The sequence below is a fragment of the Cupressus sempervirens genome, chromosome 5 (assembly GCF_028749045.1).
Source record: "Cupressus sempervirens isolate cs-2001-9-10 chromosome 5, ASM2874904v1, whole genome shotgun sequence".
NCBI lineage: Eukaryota > Viridiplantae > Streptophyta > Pinopsida > Cupressales > Cupressaceae > Cupressus > Cupressus sempervirens.
The window spans coordinates 26,374,629-26,396,137 of record NC_143122.1 but is presented as its reverse complement, the minus strand read 5'-3'; positions in this window follow the sequence as shown (position 1 = coordinate 26,396,137).

Sequence of the window (21,509 nt, the reverse complement as noted above, 5' to 3'; positions counted from 1 at the left end):
AGGGGGACATGCCTCTTGTTACTCCATCTTTGATGTCAGATAATGTACATCATCGAGACTCATTGGATGATGTTAGTAGTGGACATGTGAGTTTTAAATGTTTCATTAGACATGTACACATGCATACATGTATATAAATTGTGCAAGTTGTAAATTTAAGAGACAATTTAATTTAATATGATTATTTACATTGATATCACTTCCTCTTTAATATATATAGGGGTCAACACATCCTTCAGAGCATCTTGATAGTTAGTCTTCAGATTACTTTGTGAGGAGACATCATGATGAGACTCCTACACCTAACAATCTCTAGTTTTTTTAAATAGATTATTTGATTTAGACTTTCATCTAGAGAGACATTCATAGATTAGATAGACAATGTATATGCATGTTATTTATTTTTGATTTGATATAGATACAGATGTATACATGCTCGCTATTTATATTTCATATTATCTTTTGAGATTTGGATAGATATGTGTTTTTCTTATTTGTTCGATGATTGATAAATATTGTAGACTTGAGAATGAAGTTAAACACATGTGTTTATGTTTAGGTTCATATATATTTGATGATTGGTATACATATATACATTCTAGAAATTTCTTTTATATGTTAGATTATGTTGGATTATGTTCTAATATCCATACATACATACATATATATATATATATATATATATATATATATATATATATATATATATATATATATATATATATATATATATATATATATATATATATATATATATATATATATATATATATATATATATATATATATGTATATATATATACACACACACATTTGATGATTGATGTATACATATGTGATTAATTTTGTTCTATGCAAGTGATATTTGGAGATGATTAAATTCAACAATTGATCTAGAATTTATAATTTATGAGTACATGTGTACATGTGTATGATGGCATTTGATTTGAAACATGTATTTGATTTAATTTAAGTTAAATACATGTTTGATCATTTCACTTATATCCTATAACTTGAACAAGTATTTTATATATTTAGATATAACATGTAATTTATGTCCTAATATGAACAAGTATCAAGTAATTAGTTACATCTATATCCTAATTAGTTAAATAATTCCTAAAGAGTGAATATATAGTTCATCCCTTTAATCTACATGTCCTAATTTCATCCCCTTAAGCCCAATGTTCTAATTTGTTCCACTTAAAACACATGCTCTAAATTAGTTACATATATGATAATTTGAATACTTTAAAGATATAAAACACAAATTGAGCTTAAGTATTAAAAATGAAAGAGAAAATATACAATTCATCCCCTTAAGACACATGCTCTATAAAAGAGTCAAAGTTCAATAATTAGTGTAATGCCCCACTTGGAGATCCTTGGAACAAGGATAAATATAAGCCAAGATAAAAAAAATTTAAACAAGTATGGATGCACATGATATAAAACATACAATGATCATAAAGATCACAACAGGAGACTACCAAACATCTTGACACCAACAGATCTCCAAATGCCACTATTGACCAAAATGACTAACAATAGCAGATGCTAAACTGAATTCAAATCAAAACATTCTAAATTCAAAATGCGACACCAAAGGATTAAAGAGCACCTAAGAGGTTACCCTAAATACTTTCCAAAAAGTTTGGGTCTTACCAAAAAGTGCCCATTGTCCGCCTAGACATGTTTTTACAAATATCAGGTGATACTTTAAATTAGCACTAGGTGATACTCTTCAATATCATGAAACATTTCTCAAGAAGGGGTGTGACACTTTCAAGGTTTGGGTGACACTTATTTCAAAGGCATGCAATACTTCATAAGTATCATATGACACTTCTTCAATGGGGGTGTGATACTTAAGAGTATCATATGATATTTCTTCCTAAGAGGTGTGATACTTTCCAGTATTGTATGACATAACTCTAATGGGCTTGGGACACATTATTGTATTGCCCCATGCTAACAAATGGTCACCCAAGAAAAAGAGAAAATCTCTTAAGGATAAACAAAAGGGATAAAATAAAGTTTAGAACCTCCACACCGGGGAGTGCCAGATCCACAATTCAAGGTGTAAAGACTCAAACACAATACTGAAAGATGAATATAACTTCTAATTATCTAATAAGTAGCAAAGAAAAAGTACAAAAGGTAACATCACAGTGTACTTAAAACATCAAAATAACTTAAAACAACATTGCAATGCACAAAACAACCAAACTAAGTATGTGATTCCTCCCAACCATAATAGTATCATAAGACCATCATGGGCCCTAGTCATCCCCCGTGCATAACATCCCAAGTTATCGATCAGATCATCAGTACTATCATAAAAGGACATCACTACTAAAACATGCTACAACATAAGCATAAGGAAATCTAACATGCTAGAAGTAAAGCATAAGATAATCCTAAAAATCAACTCATCATCTACACATGCTAAACATCATAATAAGGAAATGTGTCAATACTAACATTACCTAAACATGATATACAATGATGGGGAAGGCTAGGATAGACTAGCTAGTCTATGCTTCTCATCCAACAATAGGATCTTGGTGTTTTCACTACACTTAAATGGTCTATAGGATTTCTTGCAACTTAGAACATCCCCTAACCTTCCCTAACCTTCCCACCAGGTGAAATAATCAAATCTTGCTCCATGACTCACTTATCCTCCTAGGAGTGCAATTCTTCCAAAATGCATATGTAAGTCTACTAGGGTTCCACAATAATACCTAGTCCAAATAAGGTTTTGATGAGTTTTAAGGTGCTCTTGGAACACTTTTAGTATGCTTGAATAGATGGTAACAATGGGTTCCTACCTGATTTCTTGGTTTCTTCACAAAAAGGCTACTGGAAGAGCCTTAAATTAGGCCTCCACCTGGATTTGTAGGGCTAGTAACTTATTACCCTTAAGGATTCATCATACCTAGCCTTAATAACATTTTTTTCATACATCACATACTCAAAGATTTTTGAGGTTTGAAGCCACCAAAAAGTCGTACAACAATAATGGTAAAAATGAGGGTTTTGAAGGGTTTTGAGGGCTGCCTGCTGTCCTCAACTTTCAAACACCTTATTCAACTCATATAAACTTCTCCTCTACAAGAAAGAACCTTCTTATATCCCTATTCAATCCTTCCAAAGGGAAAGTCTTAAATCTTTATGCTTTTCTCTTGAGAACAAATTCTTTGATGCTTGCTCCTAGTCGGGCATTGCCTAGCTCGCCTAGGGCTTTGTCAAACAAATGCTTGCACACATTTTCTGGGCCCTTTCTTGCAATATGTTACACATTATGGTCTGTAGTCTTGGAATTAAAATGGACATGGAAATCCCACGGTGGAAACAAGAGCTACAGCCCGTTCATTGTTAACAACTCAAAACTAGACAACAAACTCTTACTTTTAAAGAAATTTAACAAAACCTTCCAAAACGTGTTTGGAAATATAATATAATGCATGGATAATGGAGAATATACAAGATAATAACTAGAACATGCAAAAAAATGACAGTAAAAACGTGATTTTCTGCCAAACAGCACCAAAAACCAGTCAAAACATATTAAAAACCAGTCACAGTTTGCTGTAGCAGCACAATGCAATACAAAAAAATGATTCCAACCCTTGGTTCATATTTTTACAACCTTAAATAGGATATCCCATGGTTTATGGGTTGATTTAGGGCATTTTTTTCCACTTAAACAAGTTAGCTTGCTCTCTACCATAGGTTGCTTAACACTTTTTACATAAGTGACCAGCAACTTAGCAACTTTTAGTTCTTTTTTTTTTCTCTTTGCAATTTTGTCACCAAGACCATTTTTGGGTCTTCTCAAGGAACTCTTGGGCTTCAAACTTCCCCCAATACACCATTTCAATGTTTTAGGAACACCCTATGCACTAGAAATCAAAACATCACAACATGACGATACATTGTCAATCACTTAGACCAAGAGCCTAAACTAGAGAAAAGCACACCAAATGAGATAGAAACTCTTATTCTATCTACATACTTCTTAGAAGAAGTTCATCGCAAAAAAATTTGATATGGTGGGAGCCTTGAAAGGGTGCTCCTACACCATACTCCCCCCCTCAACACAAACTGAGGCACTTTGGGGTCAAGAAGAGTTGGATCAATGCCAAACTTCTTGAAATGTGCTTCCTCAACCTAGGTAGCTTCAAATTCAGGTTGATCCTTCCATTTGATTAGATGTTCCATATACACTTGATGCCATGTAGTTTTCTTCACCTTGGATTCCAATACTTTCTCTACTTTGGTTGGTTGTTTCTTGGGCATTGCATTAGTGTCAAGGTCTTGTAGGACCCTTGGTGGAGCTACACTTTGTTGACTGATTTCTCCCTTAAATATGATTAGGTCTGCAACATCAAACACTAATGAGATAGCCAGGTCTGATGGCAAGTCCACTTTGTAGGCATTCTCTCCATACTTCGCTAGAACCTTGCATGGGCCAATTCTTTGCATTTGGAGCTTAGTGGGCATACCTTGCTACATTCTAGCTTTGTTAAGATGAACCATAACATAGTCCCCAATCTGAAACTATACTTCTTTCCTCTTCTCATCCATTTTGGCTTTGAGTCTTTGAGTAGATTCCAACATAGTTTTCTTCACTTGTTCTTGAACCTCTTTGATAGTTTGGGTAAAATCTTCTGCTTGTCCACTTTTTAACTCTATAGGACCTAAATCTCTGAACTTATTCACTCCTCTAGGGTGTCTACCATATACTATCTCAAAAGGATTTCTTCCTATGGTCCTATTAACACTATCATTATAAGCATATTCAGCCTGAGAAATAACAAGATCCCAAGTCTGCCCATACTCCTTTGTTAAGCAGCTTAACAAGTTACCAAGCACCCTGTTGATGACCTCAGTTTGACCATCAGTTTGAGGATGGTATGCTAAACTAAAAGAAAGATTAGTTCCCAGCCTTTTCCATAAGGATTTCCAAAAATGACCCGTGAACTTGTTGTCCCTATTAGACACAATACTCAAAGGAAGTCCATGAATCCGAACTATCTCCTTGAAGAAGAGATGTGCTATATAACTTGCATCATGAGTAGTCTTACATGGAATAAAATGACTCATTTTAGAGAACCTATCTACTACAACATAAATGCTGTCCATACCTGATTTGGTTTTGGGAAGTCCAACCACAAAGTCCATACTTACACATTCCCAAGGCCTATTTGGAATTGGCAAGGGTTGATAGAGTCTTACATTGCTTGAACCTCCTTTAGCTCTTTGACATATTCCACATTTCTCAACATATCTCCATACATCCCTTGCTAACTTAGGCAAAAAGTAGTATCTTTGTACTAACTCCAATGTCTTTTTTATGCCAAAATGTCCACTCAAGCTACCATTATGCATCTCTTGAATCAAATTTTCTCTCATGGATCCCTTAGGTACACATAGCTGATTACCTTTAAATAGCAATCCATTTTGAAGGGTATAATCTGTAAAATCACTATGAAAATGATTCTCAAACTCTAGGCATACCTTGTAGGCTTGGGAGAAGTCTTCATCTTCTTCATACAAGTCTTTAAAACCTTCTATTCCAATGCTTTGTAGCTTCACTTCTTGGACAGTCAAAAGCTTCCTACTCAAGGCATTTGCTACTTTGTTGAGTTGCCCCTTCGTGTGTTTGATTGTGAATGTAAAAGATTGTAGATACTCCATCCACTTCAAATGCCTATTACTAAGCTTCTCTTGAGTGTTGATATAACTCAAAGCCTGATTATTTGTAAAGACAACAAATTCTTTGGGTAGGAGGTAATGTCTCCACTTCTTGAGAGATTTTACTAATGCATACAACTCCAAGTCATAAGCTGAATATTTCTTCTTTGCTTCATTGAGTTTCTCACTAAAAAATGCTATAGGTCTTCCTTCTTGACTCAGTACACCCCCTACTGCTACATTACTTACATCACATTCAAGAGTGAATAATTTAACAAATGTAGGTAAGATTAAAATGGGTTTTGTAGCTACCTCTTGTTTCAATGTTTGAAATGCCTTCTCTGCTACCTCGGTCCATTTGAACTTTGTTTTCAGCCCACCTTTGATGGTGTCTAGTATTGGTGCAAAAATCCCTCTAAAATTCCTCACAAACTTTCTATAAAATTGTGCTAGGCCATGAAAACTTCTCACTTTAGTCCCTATTCTAGGAGTAGGCCAATCTAAGATTGCCTCCACTTTGCTTGGGTCCATTTTCAAATTACCCTTGGACACTAAAAAGCCCAAATAAACCAATTCTTGCTGCATGAATACACACTTTTCCAAATTAATGGCTAGTTTCTCTTCCTGGAGTCTCTTTAGGACTAACCTTACATGTTCTAGGTGCTCTTCTTTTGTCTTTCTATAGATGAGTATATCATCTAGATACACTACCACAAATCTACCTGTGAATTCCTTCAAGACCTCATTCATTAATCTCATGAAAGTGCTTGGGGTATTTGTGAGCCCAAATGGCATCACAAGCCATTCATACAACCCATCTGTTGTTTTAAAAGCGGTCTTCCATTCATCACCCTCCTTGATTCTAATTTGATGATAACTACTCTTTAAATCCAGCTTAGTAAAGTACCTAGCACCTCCCAAAAAATCCATCAAGTCCTCTATTCTTGGAATAGGGAATCTATACCTGATAATGATTCGGTTAATAGCCCTTGAATCTGTAAAAGGCCTCCATTTTCCTCCTTTCTTCACTGCTAAGACCACTGGGACTACACATGGACTAATGGTCTTCTTAATTAGCCCTTGATCCAATAATTCTTGCACTTGTCTCGCCACTTCCTTATTCTGATCTGGAGTAGGCTTATAAGCTGCTTTGTTGGGCAAAGAAGCACTAGGTACAAAATCAATTTGATGGCTAATTGCTCTTTTAGGTGGTAGTACTGCTGGTGTACTATTTCAAATAATATCTTTAAAATCATCAAGGATTTGTTGCACTTCAAGAGGTATTGGCTGCAACTTCATATCTTATTCCTTTGGTTTCACCATAACTACACATCCTATGGTTTCCTCATCCTGTAAATCTTGCAAGAACTCCTTGCCAGTACTAAGTAACACACTAGTTGTCTTAGAGGCTTCCCCTTCATTCTCTATTAAGGACTAAATTTTGAAAGTCCTTCCATCTTTCTTGAAAGAAATGGCATTTTCTTCTCCATCATAAATCACCTTCCTATCAAATTGCCAAGGTCTTCTCAATAGAAGATGGCATGCATCCATGGGTAAGACATCACAAAGAACTTTTTCTTTATAGGTTCCAATAGAAAACTCAACCCATGTTTGCTCATTAACAAGTACACTTTTCTCTTGATTCAACCAAGTTACCTTATAGGGATTTGCATGGGGAACCTTTGTAAGTTTTAGCTTCTTTACTGCCTCCTCTGATATAATATTATCTATAGATCTAGAATCTACTATAACCTTGCAAAATTTTCCTTCAATCTTACACCTGACTCTAAAGAGAGCCCTCCTCTGCTTAGGTTCACTCGGATTGGGATGCCTTATGAGCACCTTTCTAATCATCAAGTTCTCACCCATTTCTAATTCTAGTTTTCTAACTTCATTAGTGCTTGAGCTGCCACCATCATCTTGAGCATAAGCCACTTTTTTTTCATTGGTAGAGGTTGATGGTTTATCAGGACACCTATAAGTAGGATGCCCAAGTTGTCCACATTGGTAACACTTCATCGTGGCAAAATAGGAGCTACTCCTTTCTGCTCCTCTTCCTCTACTTCCTTGAGACCCTCTTCTTCTACCAAAAGATCCCCTTGTGCTGATTTTAGAACTTTGTTCCAAGAGTCTACTTTCCCCTCGGTTTCTTGATTCACCACCTCTACTAGAACCACCTCTTTGACCACCTCTAGAATCTCTGCCTCTTCCTCTATTCTTGGAAGTATGGCCTTGCTTTATTTTTCCTTTCTCTTCCACTTTTAGGGCCATTTGATAACACTGATGAACTATTTTAGAAGTGACAAGGCTCATTTCTTCTTGAATAGACCATTTGAGTCCATTTAGATATCTTGCCAACTAGATACTTACATCTTCAACCACTTTACACCTCAAGCATAACTTTTGGAATTCTTCAGTATAGGAATGCACATCCATGTCTTTTTGCCTCACATTTTGTCTCCTCCTATGCAGCTATATTTCATAGTCTTCAGGAATGTAGACTTGTTTAATTTCAGCCACCATTCCTTTCCAAGAAGTAATAGGACCTTTTCCTTCTTTTTCCCTCTTTGTTTGCACAAATTTCCACCAATTGAGAGCAGCGCCTCTCAATCTTGACCTTGCCACTTTAACCTTTTGAGCATCAGAGACACCATCACATTCAAAATGATTCTCCATTCCTTCAATCCATTTCATGATGAGATCCAAATCCATCTTGCCACTAAATAGAGGAATGCCTTCCAAGGCTTTACTGTTTATTGCTTTGATTGCCTTCAAGAAAGGCTCTTTTGGTAAAATAGGATCTGGTGTTGGAGTTTCTTCTTCCAACTCAATGTCTTTTTCTTTAGCCTCCTTCTCTTCTTTCTACTCCATCTTGTCCTTGAATTTATCTATAGTGTCTTGGACCTCGCTTAACAACTGTTCTAGTTGTGCCAATCTTTCTCTCAAAGACCCGTTGTCTTCTTCTTGCTCTTCTACCTTCTTAGCCAATTTAACATTGGTTACCAATGTGTTAGAATCACTAGATTCACTAGGTGAATGCATTCACCTTTTTTTGCACTTGCTTTGTCCCACACCTTTGCAAGCTTTGATACCAATCTGATGGGGAAGGCTAGGATAGACTAGCTAGTCTATGCTTCTCATCCAAAAATAGGATCTTGGTGTTTTCACTACACCTATATGGTCTATAGGATTTCTTGCAACTTAGAACATCCCCTAACCTTCCCTAACCTTCCCACTAGGTGAAATAATCAAATCTTGCTCCATGACTCACTTATCCTCCTAGGAGTGCAATTCTTCCAAAATGCATATGTAGGTCTACCAGAGTTCCACTGTAATACCTATTCCAACTAAGGTTTTGATGAGTTTTAAGGTTTCTATTGGAACACTTTTAGTATGCTTGAATAGATGGTAACAATGGGTTCATACCTAATTTCTTGGTTTCTTCACAAAAAGGCTACTCGAAGAGCCCTAAATTAGGCCTCCACACAGATTTGTAGGGATAGTAACTTATTACCCTTAAGGATTCATTAGACCTGGCCTTAATAAAACAAATTTCATACATCACATACTCAAATATTTTTGAAGTTTTAAGCCACCAAAAAGGTGCACAACAATAATGGTAAAAATGAGGGTTTTGAAGGGTTTTGAAGGCTGCCTGCTATCCTCAACTTTCAAAAACCTTATTCAACTCATCAAAAAATTTTCTCTACAAAAAATAATCTTCTTATATCCCTCTTGAATCCCTCCAAAGGGCAAGTCTTCGATCTTTATGCTTTGCTCTTGGGAACAAATTCTTTGATGCTTGCTCCTATTCGGGCATTGCCTAGCTCGCCTAGGGCTTTGTCAAACAAATGCTTGCACACATTTTTTGGGCCCTTCCTTGAAATATGTTACACATTAGGGTCTATAGTCTTGGAATCCAAATGGCCGTGGAAATCCCACAGTGGAAACAAGAGCTACATCCTGTTCATTGTTGACAACTCAAAACTAGACAACAAACTCTTACTTTTAAAGAAATTTAACAAAACCTTCCAAAAACTTTTTAGAAATCTAATATAATGCATGTATAATGGAGAATATACAAGATAATAACTAGAACATGCAAAAAAATGATAGTAAAAATGATTTTCTGCCAAACAACACCAAAAACCAGTCAAAACGTATTAAAAACCAGTCACAGTTTGTTGTAGCAGCACAATGCAATACAAAAAAATGTCTTCCAACCCTTGGTTCATGTTTTTCCAACCTTAAATAGGATATCCCATGGTGTATGGGTTGAGTTAGGGAATTTTTAGCCACTTAAACAAGTTAGCTTGCTCTCTAACACAAGTTGCTTAACACTTTTACATAAGTGACCAGCAACTTAGTAATTTTTAGTTCTTTTTTTTTTTTTTCTCTTTGCAATTTTGTCACCAAGACCATTTTTGTGTCTTCTCAAGGAACTCTTGGGCTTCAAGCTTCCCCCAATACACCATTCCAATGTTTTAGGAACACCCTATCCACTAGAAATCAAAACATCACAACATGACGATACATTGTCAATCACTTAGATCAAGAGGCTAAACTAGAGCAAAACACACCAAATGAGATAGAAACTCTTATTCTATCTACATACTTCTTAGAAGAAGTTCATCACACCAAAATTTGATATGGTGGGAGCCCTTAAATGGTGCTCCTGCACCATACAAGCATTCCAATGAAAGCATAAATCACAAGAAAGCATACTCCAAAATCAAAGCACCAAGTGAAAACATCTAGCAATGGTCACATTAGGACAATAGACTTTCTCTATACACCGGTCCCTAGTAGTGGTATGGGTAGCTAGGCCTCCCAACCATGTGGAACCCACAAGCCCACTCCTTCCATGCTAATGGAGATAATGATCCAACCACAAACATGCACCAACAAGCAACCATGACTAACACACATGCCAAGAAGTATGATGACTAAAACCAAGACATAGACAATGCATAAACTATAGGTCCTAGTTAGATAGTCAATAAGATACTAAGTATGGGATGACATCATGGAGAGTCACTTGGCATTGACAAGCCCAAGCTAGTATTGGCAGCTACTCTTCGCAACAGAAGGCACACAATCTAGGTAGCAACTCTTCTCGACAAAAGGCGCACAACCCAAACATTTTAATTATCTTATATTTATTACCACCCAATATTTTAATTTAGTTATCACTTATATAAAACTTCTTCTACCAACCAATGAGAAATATTCACCAGGTTGCAGGATAGAAGCCCCTCCATATGCTACCTACCCAACCCATGCTCATCCAACGATGAGTGCCCATAAGCATGCAAATTCCCAACCCAACCCCAATGATAATAACTTTTTGAAGTACCATAGAAGATCAGGACTCCCAAGTCACTTGAAAAAGGTATGTGTACATACTCATGTGTGGTGCACCACCATCATGAAGATCATAATACAAGGGCTGGATGAGAACACAAGCAAAAAGTCACTAAACTAAAAAAAAACTAGGGAGGATGGATGTGACAAACATCCCAATGCAACACAAAAGTGCAATAAAGGTTTGACCAACATCCAGATAGATAATCCAGGTCCATGACCCAACTCATGCAAAGAAAACCTAAGGAATAAGGGTAGCATGCAAAATGAGGTAAAAACCCCCAAAACTGGAGAACTTCAAAATTAAAAGCCATTTGGCCTTTGAGTACAAAATCGCCCCAAAAATTTAATAATATTTGGGTTTGGACATTGTATGCAAAAATGGCTACCATAACAATGTGAAACCCCAAACCCCCATCCCAAAAATAAGGAAAATGTTCATACCCAACCAACTGGGCAAAACCAACAATAGAAATGGAGGGGAACATTAATTCTCAGCCTCCTAACAAACTACTACAAAAAATAGAAGTTGAAAAAAAGAAAAAACAAGAAACTGGAAAGGCCTACCTAATAGCAAAAGGGGTGGAAATTGAAATTAGGCTAATAAAATAAATAATCCACCAAAATTTCCAAAAGTGATGACAAAGTAAGGTCTCCTCGAGCTGGATCCAATGAGACTGATCTCATGCAAATCCCATGCTCATAGCTCCCAGAACAAACAAAAATCAAATCCTTCAGAAGAGCATTTTAGAAAAGCTCTCCAAATTTCTCAAATCCAAAATAGAAAAAGTGAGGAATTGAATTCCTCTTTCCAAACTTATTCACTTTTCAAGTGAATAGTCAATTAGGGAAAATAGCTAGTTGGACTAACTAGACTCCGAATCGACCCAAATGAAAATAGGTTATTCCTCATAATGGGAATTCACCTAAGGTAAAAATGTTAGAAATAAAATTTAAGATATAAAGCCCAAAAACCCAAAATCACAAAAAATCACTTAACAACTTTCACGACAATGTGAAGCTCTAAATGCATAAACAAACTCACTGGTCTAATCACATAATGTAGATGAGTTTGGATATAATAATCGCCAAAAGGTTTTAATTTAAACAATTAAAATAAGGATACGTCAAACATATAGGGATTGTATATGAGCAATGTTAGTATGCTAATAGAAACCAAATTTAAATAAAGCTTCTACAAACTAAAAAAAATTCATAAACTTCAAGATAGACTAAGATGAACTCTCAATTGAGAATATGAGCCATTAATGGGCTCTCTCAATGAGAAGCTCTCTTGTTGATTAGCTTTGTCTAAATAGATAGGATGTATGCTCAAGCTTATTCTTCAAAAAGGGCTTCAAATGGAGTTGGAATTTGGGTGTGACTATATCGTTTTGATGTAAAATGGCTTCTCAAAATGGCATTATGACTTTGCTTCATGGATTGTGTTATTTTGCAAAGGGGAAGGATCTAATTTATAGGCAAGAGGCTTGAGGGATTGAGGGCTAAGATGCAAGGATGGGAAAAAGCTCATGGAGGGCTTAGATTGCATGAGAGGAGAGCACATGGATTGTGCTTCCATACAGCCAATCAAGGAGTGACACATGTCACATGGTGAGAGGATGGAGGAAAGGGGAAGGACGAGTCAACAAAGGAGGCTCAAGTGATAAAATCTTCATAAAGACCCTTCATAAGTGCTTTGTAAGAACATTTATGACTTTGTGGGTTTTATAAAGTTTTGTGGTTGAAGATATTTGTGAGAGATACCATGAAATTCGAATTTGAGGGTTTAGGGTGGTTTTAAGCTTGCTTAAGGTTGAAAAAATGATTAGAGGAAGGGTTAGAGATGGCTTAGGACTAGGCAAGTGGATGGCAAGTGGATTGCAATTAATGAGGGTGGGTGAAGGAGGAGATATTTGTTAACTTTGGCTTGGGTTAGTAAGTTTTAACCCATGTTTAGGGAATGTGACAAGGTTAGGAGGGGATTAGGATTAGGTTTAAAGACATCTTCTAGAAGAGTCTAGACTTTGGATGAGGATGAAGACTTTCTAGAAGAGTCTAGAACTTCCTAGGATAAGATTTTATGAAATAAATAAAGTTTTATTTATTTCAAGGGTTTGGGTTGAGGAGATATTTATTAAAATATTTTTAATAAACATGAGGATTAATATTTAATCTTGATTAAATATTTTGAGTTGGGATTAGGGGTGGGAAATGATGGGATTAGCCTTTAATCAAAATTAAAGAAGGATTAGAAGATTTTGGAAGAGGTTAGTGGTCTTAAGGAAATTGGCCAAGTTTTGGGCAAAAAATAAATTTTTTATTTATTTTGGGTTTTTTGGTCAATTTATTAATTAAATAATTAATAAATAAGGAAATAATGTTTAAATAAGATTTAAACATTTTTGGGAGGGATTCCTTAATTAAATATTTTTAATTAAGATAAAGGGATTTAATGGCATAAAAATAAATAAATTAATTAAATAATTAATTAATTAATAAATGATGATGTCATCAGGAATTTTTCAGAAAATAAAAATACTTTATTTTCTAAATGTTTTTAGGTGTCTACATTTTTCCCCTCTTTGATGTGATGCCGCAAGTGGCATGGCATCAAAGATAAGAAAATAAGATGCCCAAGGCTAGAGCAGAAGAGGAGAGAATGAACTATGAGATGCCCCCTCAAGAAGGCAGCGGGGAGAGAAAGCGAGGCTCGATGGCTTCTTGAAAAGTACAAAAATCTCAGATGAGCAAGGAAACTCAGATTGGCAAAGGGAAGGGGTTGAATTAGCTCAAACTCTCACTATATGATAAATGAGAATCAGATGCACAAGAGGAAGCAAGATTAAGAGGAAGGTGGAGGATGAAGGAGTGAAGCACTGTAAAAAGGAATCCAGGATAGGGAGATGGATGAGGGGATTATAAAGTTGATGCAATAGGATTTCAAAGAGTCAGATTGGCGGAAGATGGGTTTCGGAGATCCCTAGGACTAGGATTGTGGATCTTGAAAGATGAGGCTTGGTGGATTGATTTGGATTGGTGGATCCTTAAGACTAGGATTGTGGATCCCTAAAGCTAAGAGTGATGATTGATTCTAAGAGATATTGATGCATAAGCTGGGGTAGGAGAGACAGATGTTGGATATGGATGGGGGATAATGGAGGTGAAGGGAAACTATTGAAGCTTTTTTGAGCCGGGGGATACTTCAAAGAGAAGTACCACCATGTAGTTGAGCACTAGATTTTCTATAGGACTATTGGTTAATTGCCAAGGTTACCAAGAACATCAAGGCCTTTTCACCAACTTTCCAGAGGACTGACGAACTAACTCAAAACAAACACGCAAGGATTGCCCTAGCATCACACATGATTCCTAAAGGAAGCAGTGTGGAACCGACACTGGGTAACCCACAAGCAGAAAAGAAAAATAAACAAAAGACATGATCAAAACCTTACGCTTTGATTGCCCCATTTGCAGTATACCATGATATGGAAGATTTTGGCAACCTTGAGGAGGGAACAAGGAGATTTCTTGGAAAAGATATTTCAAGACCCAATAGGGAAGAGTCCAAATCAAAAGAAAGTGAAAATCTAAAAGAGAAACATTTGCCAATGAGATGGGTAGGACGAGGTACTAACAGACCAAGATCAGACATGAAGAAAGCTATATCCTATAAGAATCTATCAGAGAGCACCTAAGCTGGTGGATCTGGATGAGTGATGCTTCTAGCAAGCTGAACTAAGAAGGATAACACTTTGGTGACAGGAGATCTGGCTAAAGGATGCATTGGAATAGCTAACCAAGAGTTGTGCGATGTGTGCAAGATACTGATCAAGGAGGAACTGACACAAAAGCTGGATAGATACAATGGTACTAAGCTAAAGAGGATGTACAAGCTGACGGACCAAGATATTTACAAGCTAAAGCTGACCAAGATAGTTACATGTAGGCAAAAGCTCAGGATGATAGGATAGCGAGATGGTTCGATGTTGTGCAAGATGCGAAAGCTAAGGATGAGTTGATAGCGTAAGATATGGATGTGCAAGGATGCATCCAATGATGATGATAGATCTGCGACCAAGGATGGGGACAATGCTAGGGTTGGTGGTAGCTGAGTTGATAGATGGTGCTAGAGTAAATGGCTAATGAGAGGATGAAATTGGATTTGCATGAGGATAGCCTAGAGCGAGATACCAATGACAAGGGAGGATGGACAAGACAAGATCTACAAGGAATATAGTGCCCCTAGTCAGAAGATGACATGCAAAAGGAGGTCTTACAATGGATGTGATAAGATTTAAGCTAGGATGAAAAAGTGAAAGGCACTAGGGAGATGGATGATAGCTGGGATGATTGGCTGAAGCTGTAGAAGATCAGTGGATAGTACTAGATAAAAGCTGGAGGATGAAAGATAGGTGGATAAATTGGAAGATGGAGCTAGATTGCAAGATGTGACCAAAAGCATGAGGATGATAGGCTAAGCTGGGGATGGCTGGATTATGCATGACGCTTGTTTGCCAAGTTTTCATCATGGTACTTGTCCAAGGCACTTGAATTGCAAAGTTTTCTCTCGTGGACACTTTATTTTTCTTTACTCTTTTTTTGACTTTTTGACTTTGGACTTAGCTGGAATGATTTTGGCTTTATTCAGCTATTTTTGGCTCATAGATGTTGGTAGGATGGATGAAAAAGGATTGGATTGAACAAGTTGAATGGTGGGTGGGAGTTCGAAAGATAATGGATGCGAAGACATAAGGCTTGTGGGTAAATAGATGAGGAAAATGGAAAGATCATCATTGGCACACACCTTGAGAGGTGATAAAGTAGTGGGAAAGATGGTTTTGAGCAAGGTTGAGGAGAAAATGGAGGAAGAGAAAGATAAGGACTAAAAGTAGAGTTGGAAGATGGAGGATGGGAAATTTAGGATAAGAATCATATGGACTAAAAGTGGATTGGGGGGATGAAGGATGCTTATATGGGGATTTCGATGAAGGATGGATGGATGAGGCTTTTTGAGTAGCATGAATGGATGCCAATTGAGATTTTTCTTTGAGATTCATTTCTTGTATGAGCATCTTGGGTATCCACATGATTTTTGACCTTTTTAGCTTGGGCTTTTGTGGCCTCTTGACTTTTTCTTTGATTGGGATTAAATGTTTCTTGTTTTGAACATGTATTTTAGAAGGGACATGTTGAGACTTGGATTTTTGTGGATTTTTGGATTTATGCTTTTGTATTTTGGCATCCAATATGGTTCTATTAACCATGGGATGGGAACAAGAGCATGGAGGAGATGGAGGGATAATCGATGGAGTGATAGGGTTTAAAGGTTGGAAGGGATTCAAGGGTGAGTGTCTTTGATGATCTAGCTGGTGGATTTGAGGGGATGGAAGGATAGATTGGAACATAGGATATGGATGGATATAATTGCCCAAAATGGATGGAGGGAAGGAAGGATATGGGCCCAAAATAGATGGAAACGGGGAAGGTGTAGGTCCCAAAATAGATGGAGGGGATAAAGGATTCATATTAGGTATGTAAGGACCCAAAATGGATGGAAAGGGTGTGGGATTTAGATAAGGGATATATGGACCCAAAATGGAGGGTTGGAGATAAGGAGTAGGATGAGGGCCCAAAATAGATGCGGAATAAGATGGATGGGAACTTTGGGGTGGAGATGGAAGGACTTGGGACCATGTAGGAATAGTGGGGATACCAACATCTAGAAATACATTTTCTTTTTCTTTTTCAATATGATGTTCATTATTTGGAACACAAGATGTGAGTCCATTACTAGCTGAAGGATTTGGAGCTTCAGATATGATAATTAGTTCTTTTTCAATGGATCTATCATCATGGATTATGGGAGATGTATGATCATGAAGCAGAGGAGATGGGAGGATAGGATCTTGAGTTTGGTGGGATGAGGGAAAGGGATCTTGAGATGGAGTAAGTAAGATGGTAGGATTTAGATATGGAGGGGATGGTAAAAGTGGATCATGTAGGGGAATAAGTGGGATGGTGGGATCTTCTGTTTTGTCGAAGGATATTTCAACATGCTTTTGGACAAGATCTTGACAGGAATGGATGGGAGTGGATGCATGAGGCTCATTATATGGGATTTGGATAATGCTTGGAGGAGGAGATGTGGATGGGATTTGGAGTGATTTGATGGATGGTGGGAATTTGATGCTTGCGGGAAGTGGAAGGATTTTAAGAAACTTGATGGATGGTATGGGGATGATAGCTATGGGAGATGGGGGTGATATTATAGATGGGGAAGCTTCATCACTGACTACTTCACATGGTTGGATTAGATGACATGGCTTATCGACTGTTGGAGGTAGCTTTTCTTGTATTTCCTCTAGGAGATTCCTTGGAGACTTGTGTGTCAGAGGTGGAGGTGGTGGATTGATAGGAATAGCTGGTGTGATGAGGGTGGAAGATTGGAAGCTTGGTTGATTGGGTGATGGAGGAGAAGCTGGGATATCAGATGGCATGACTAGATAGTTTGGAATAACTCTTGGATTTTGGGGGATGGTTGGTGGAAGGCCTCTAAGGCTATCAAGATACTCGTCATAGTCAACAAGATTTTCATCATCATTGGAATAGGAGGTGGCAGGAGCAAGGACAATATGACCAAACACATCATGATAGGTTTGGGATTTCATGTTTTGATGATGAGTCAGATGGGGATGGGGTCTTGCATATGGATGAACATGGAAGCTCATGGTTGGATTTGGATTAAGCTCAGATTTTCGATTGGCCGATGAAGGATTTCTTAGGGAGAGTCAAAGCTGTATGACAGACCTAAGGAGGATTGGCTGGAGATTTTTGGCTTTCTTGTGGATGGAAGACTTCAAGGGCATGCTGTCAAAAAGTGAGTTTTTCTTTCCTATGCGTTGGATTGGTGGAGATTGTGTCAACTTAAGGATAGACTAATGATCCTATGGGCATGACACAAGATTGACCACTTGTGGATCCCAACCTTTAGCTCAAGGTGATGAGGGATAACAAGTGACAAAGCTAGATTACACTAGACAAAGCTCTGTCAAAGGGATAACCTTAGTGAGGCTGGTGGATTGGTCAGATTTATTGGATAGCAAATTCTAGCAGAATGACAACAACTCTCTAAAGGCTTGGGTGTGATTTTGGATTGGGTTGCTAGTTGGCTAGGGGGGATGATTTGGAGAGACTTTGGATTTGGGATTGTTCTAAAGAAAGGAACTAGATAGATTCGGTTGCAGCAAGGGAGCTTGGATGATTTTTTTATGAGGCAGTGACTACGCTAAGTATGCCTTGAGCTTGGAGATTTTTGCTTTTTTAGGATTTTGGCCAAAGTTGGCAGACATTCATTCAAAAGCTATGAACAAACAAGAAGAAATTTTTTTGGAGCAAGCATGTCAAACAAACCAACATCCTAGGAAGCTTTCTACAAGGATGAACTTTTTTTATAGCTAGGGAGTCCTCGATATATGCAAGGTACGTGAGGCCCAAATTCGTAGATGAAACCAAAAAGATGTCACACAGCTGACAGGAGTGGTAACCCACTTCTCCTCTTTCACTTCTCAAGGGTATAAAGTTCCTTGAGGCTTAGCTCGAGTGACAAAATCTTGATTCCAAGAGAGGTATCTTTGGATTCACCTCCCAATTTTTATACTCCATCAGAACGCTGGAGTTGAGGTCGTCCCAAGGGGTGATGAAATCCCCAAGCAGGCCTCCTAAAAAGAAACAAGGTTTTGGATCCTAATATTATGCACCCAAGATGGCCTCGAAAGACGACAAGGGGAGAGAAGACTTGGATGACCTTGGGCTAAAACAAATGCTTGTTCTTTTACCAACTGACTCTTATGTGTGCTAATCTAGACTTTGAAAGCACTCATGTTTAAGAGACAATGTTCAATTCTGACTTGAAGCGCCAACAAAATTTAATCGATCGAAGAATGCAAATAAGAAGAAGAGTTAGGGTCAACAAAAGAAAACTTGCGCGCCTGGAGGCCCTCCACGTCAAGTATCAATTAATTACCTTTAAAGCATTCAAGAGTTGGTGTGATTTTTTTTTAAGCCCAAAGAAAAGATGTGTGAGACTCGATTTGTCAAGCGTGCACCCGGAGGCCCTCCACGTCAATAGTTCAATTTTTATGCCCAAATGAAGTGTGAGCAAGATTAATGCGCATTCAAAGAATTTTCTAACTTAGAAAAACCACTAAAGACCCAAGTGAGTGGAGTTTGATCTCTGTGGAGCACTTAATGCCCTCTTAGGTAGACCCATCCCCATAGATGGTGCTAAGATTGCAACCAATGGTTAAATTGATGGGTGATTAAAGAGGGTGAGTCCAACTACAAACTTACTCAAAGCATCTTTATTAGTTTTTATAACTTAGAAGATTTCAAAAATGTGGATTCTTTTTATGCCCCAAAAGATGATTATTTGATCTATGGCATTCAAGATTGGATTTGTTGTTTTAATCATGCATTCATAAAAAACAAAAACTTGATTTTAATCCATGGCACTCAAGAGTGATTTTAGCAACATGCATTCAAAGACAAGTGATTAAACATTCAAGTTTTTTCCTTTGAGCATTCAAGATTGAGATTTTGTGTGTTGTTTTAAGAACTTTGAAGTGCTTTGTTTTAACCTTAGATCATTCAAGATTGTTTTGGACTCAAAAGTGAAAAAGACTCTTTGGACTTTGGTTTTCATTCAAGATTTTGTGTTCTAGTTTGCATATTTTAAGCCCAAAAATGATATTCCTAGATTGTTTTGATGCATGAAAAACCTAGGAAACATTCAAGATTTTGCAACAAGACATTTGTTTGGAACAAATAACAAAGCTTTTAGGACAATTTTTGGCAACCATTTAGGACTCTTAGTTTTCATGAGATTTTTAAAAGAACTTTAAAATATTTGCAAATGAGGTTCATTTTATCCTTGATTGATGCTTTGAGTTTGATTTAGATTTTAGTGTGCACTTAGTGTTGATTTTGAACCTTTTGAAATGGAAACTTGAAGTTCTTTTTAAATTCCCAAAAATGAAGTGTTTCTAAATTTGCATGAATGCATCTAAAACCTTGATGTTGCAAGGATGCAAATGATTGGATTGGTTTAGTTTCACTTGTTAAAAGATTTTTTCTTTTTTGCAAATTTTTAATTTTTTAATGGATTTAAGTATGATTTGGGGGTTCATTTTAAGCACTAAAAAGAAGTGTGTACGATTTTGCTTCCTTAAAAAAAAATGGCCAAGATCTCCCACAAGAAGAAGAAGAAGAAGAAGTAGATGGAATAAGAAGAATATAGACAAGAAGAGGAAGAAGAATTTCAAGTGCTTTGTCCACCTATAAGCTTGAAAAATCTGCAAATACTATGAGATAGACTATGAGTTCCTTTGTCTTCTTCATGCTCATGTGGACCTACAAAACCAATTTATACAATCCTACCAATCACAAAAACAAGAAAAATTAGCCAAAATCACCTTCCTATCAAATCGCCAAGGTCTTCCCAATAGAAGATGGCATGCATCCATGGGTAAGACATCACAAAGCACATTTTCTTTATAGGTTCCAATAGAAAACTCAACCCATGTTTGCTCATTAACAAGTACACTTTTCTCTTGATTCAACCAAGTTACCTTATAGGGATTTGCATGGGGAACCTTTGTAAGTTTTAGCTTCTTTACTGCCTCCTTTGATATAATATTATCTATAGATCTAGAATCTACTATAACCTTGCAAACTTTTCCTTGAATCTTACACTTGACTCTAAAGAGAACCCTCCTCTGCTTAGGTTCACTCGGATTGGGATGCCTTATGAGCACCTTTCTAATCATCAAGTTCTCACCCATTTCTAATTCTAGTTTTCTAACTTCATTAGTGCTTGAGCTGCCACCATCATCTTGAGCATAAGACACTTTTTTTTCATTGGTAGAGGTTGATGGTTTATCAGGACACCTATAAGCAGGATGCCCAAGATGTCCACATTGGTAACGCTTCATCGTGGCAAAATAGGAGCTACTCTTTTCTTCTCCTCTTCCTCTACTTCCCTGAGACCCTCTTCCTCTACCAAAAGATCCCCTTGTGCTGATTTTAGAACTTTGTTCCAAGAGTCTACTTTCCCCTTGGTTTCTTGATTCACCACCTCTACTAGAACCACCTCTTTGACCACCTCTAGAATCTCTGCCTCTTCCTCTATTCTTGGAAGTATGGCCTTGCTTTATTTTTCCTTTCTCTTCCACTTTTAGGGCCATTTGATAAAACTGATGAACTATTTTAGAAGTGACAAGGCTCATTTCTTCTTGAATAGACCATTTGAGTCCATTTAGATATCTTGCCAACTAGATAATTTCATCTTCAACCACTTTACACCTCAAGCATAACTTTTGGAATTCTTCAGTATAGGAATGCACATCCATGTCTTTTTGCCTCACATTTTGTCTCCTCCTCTG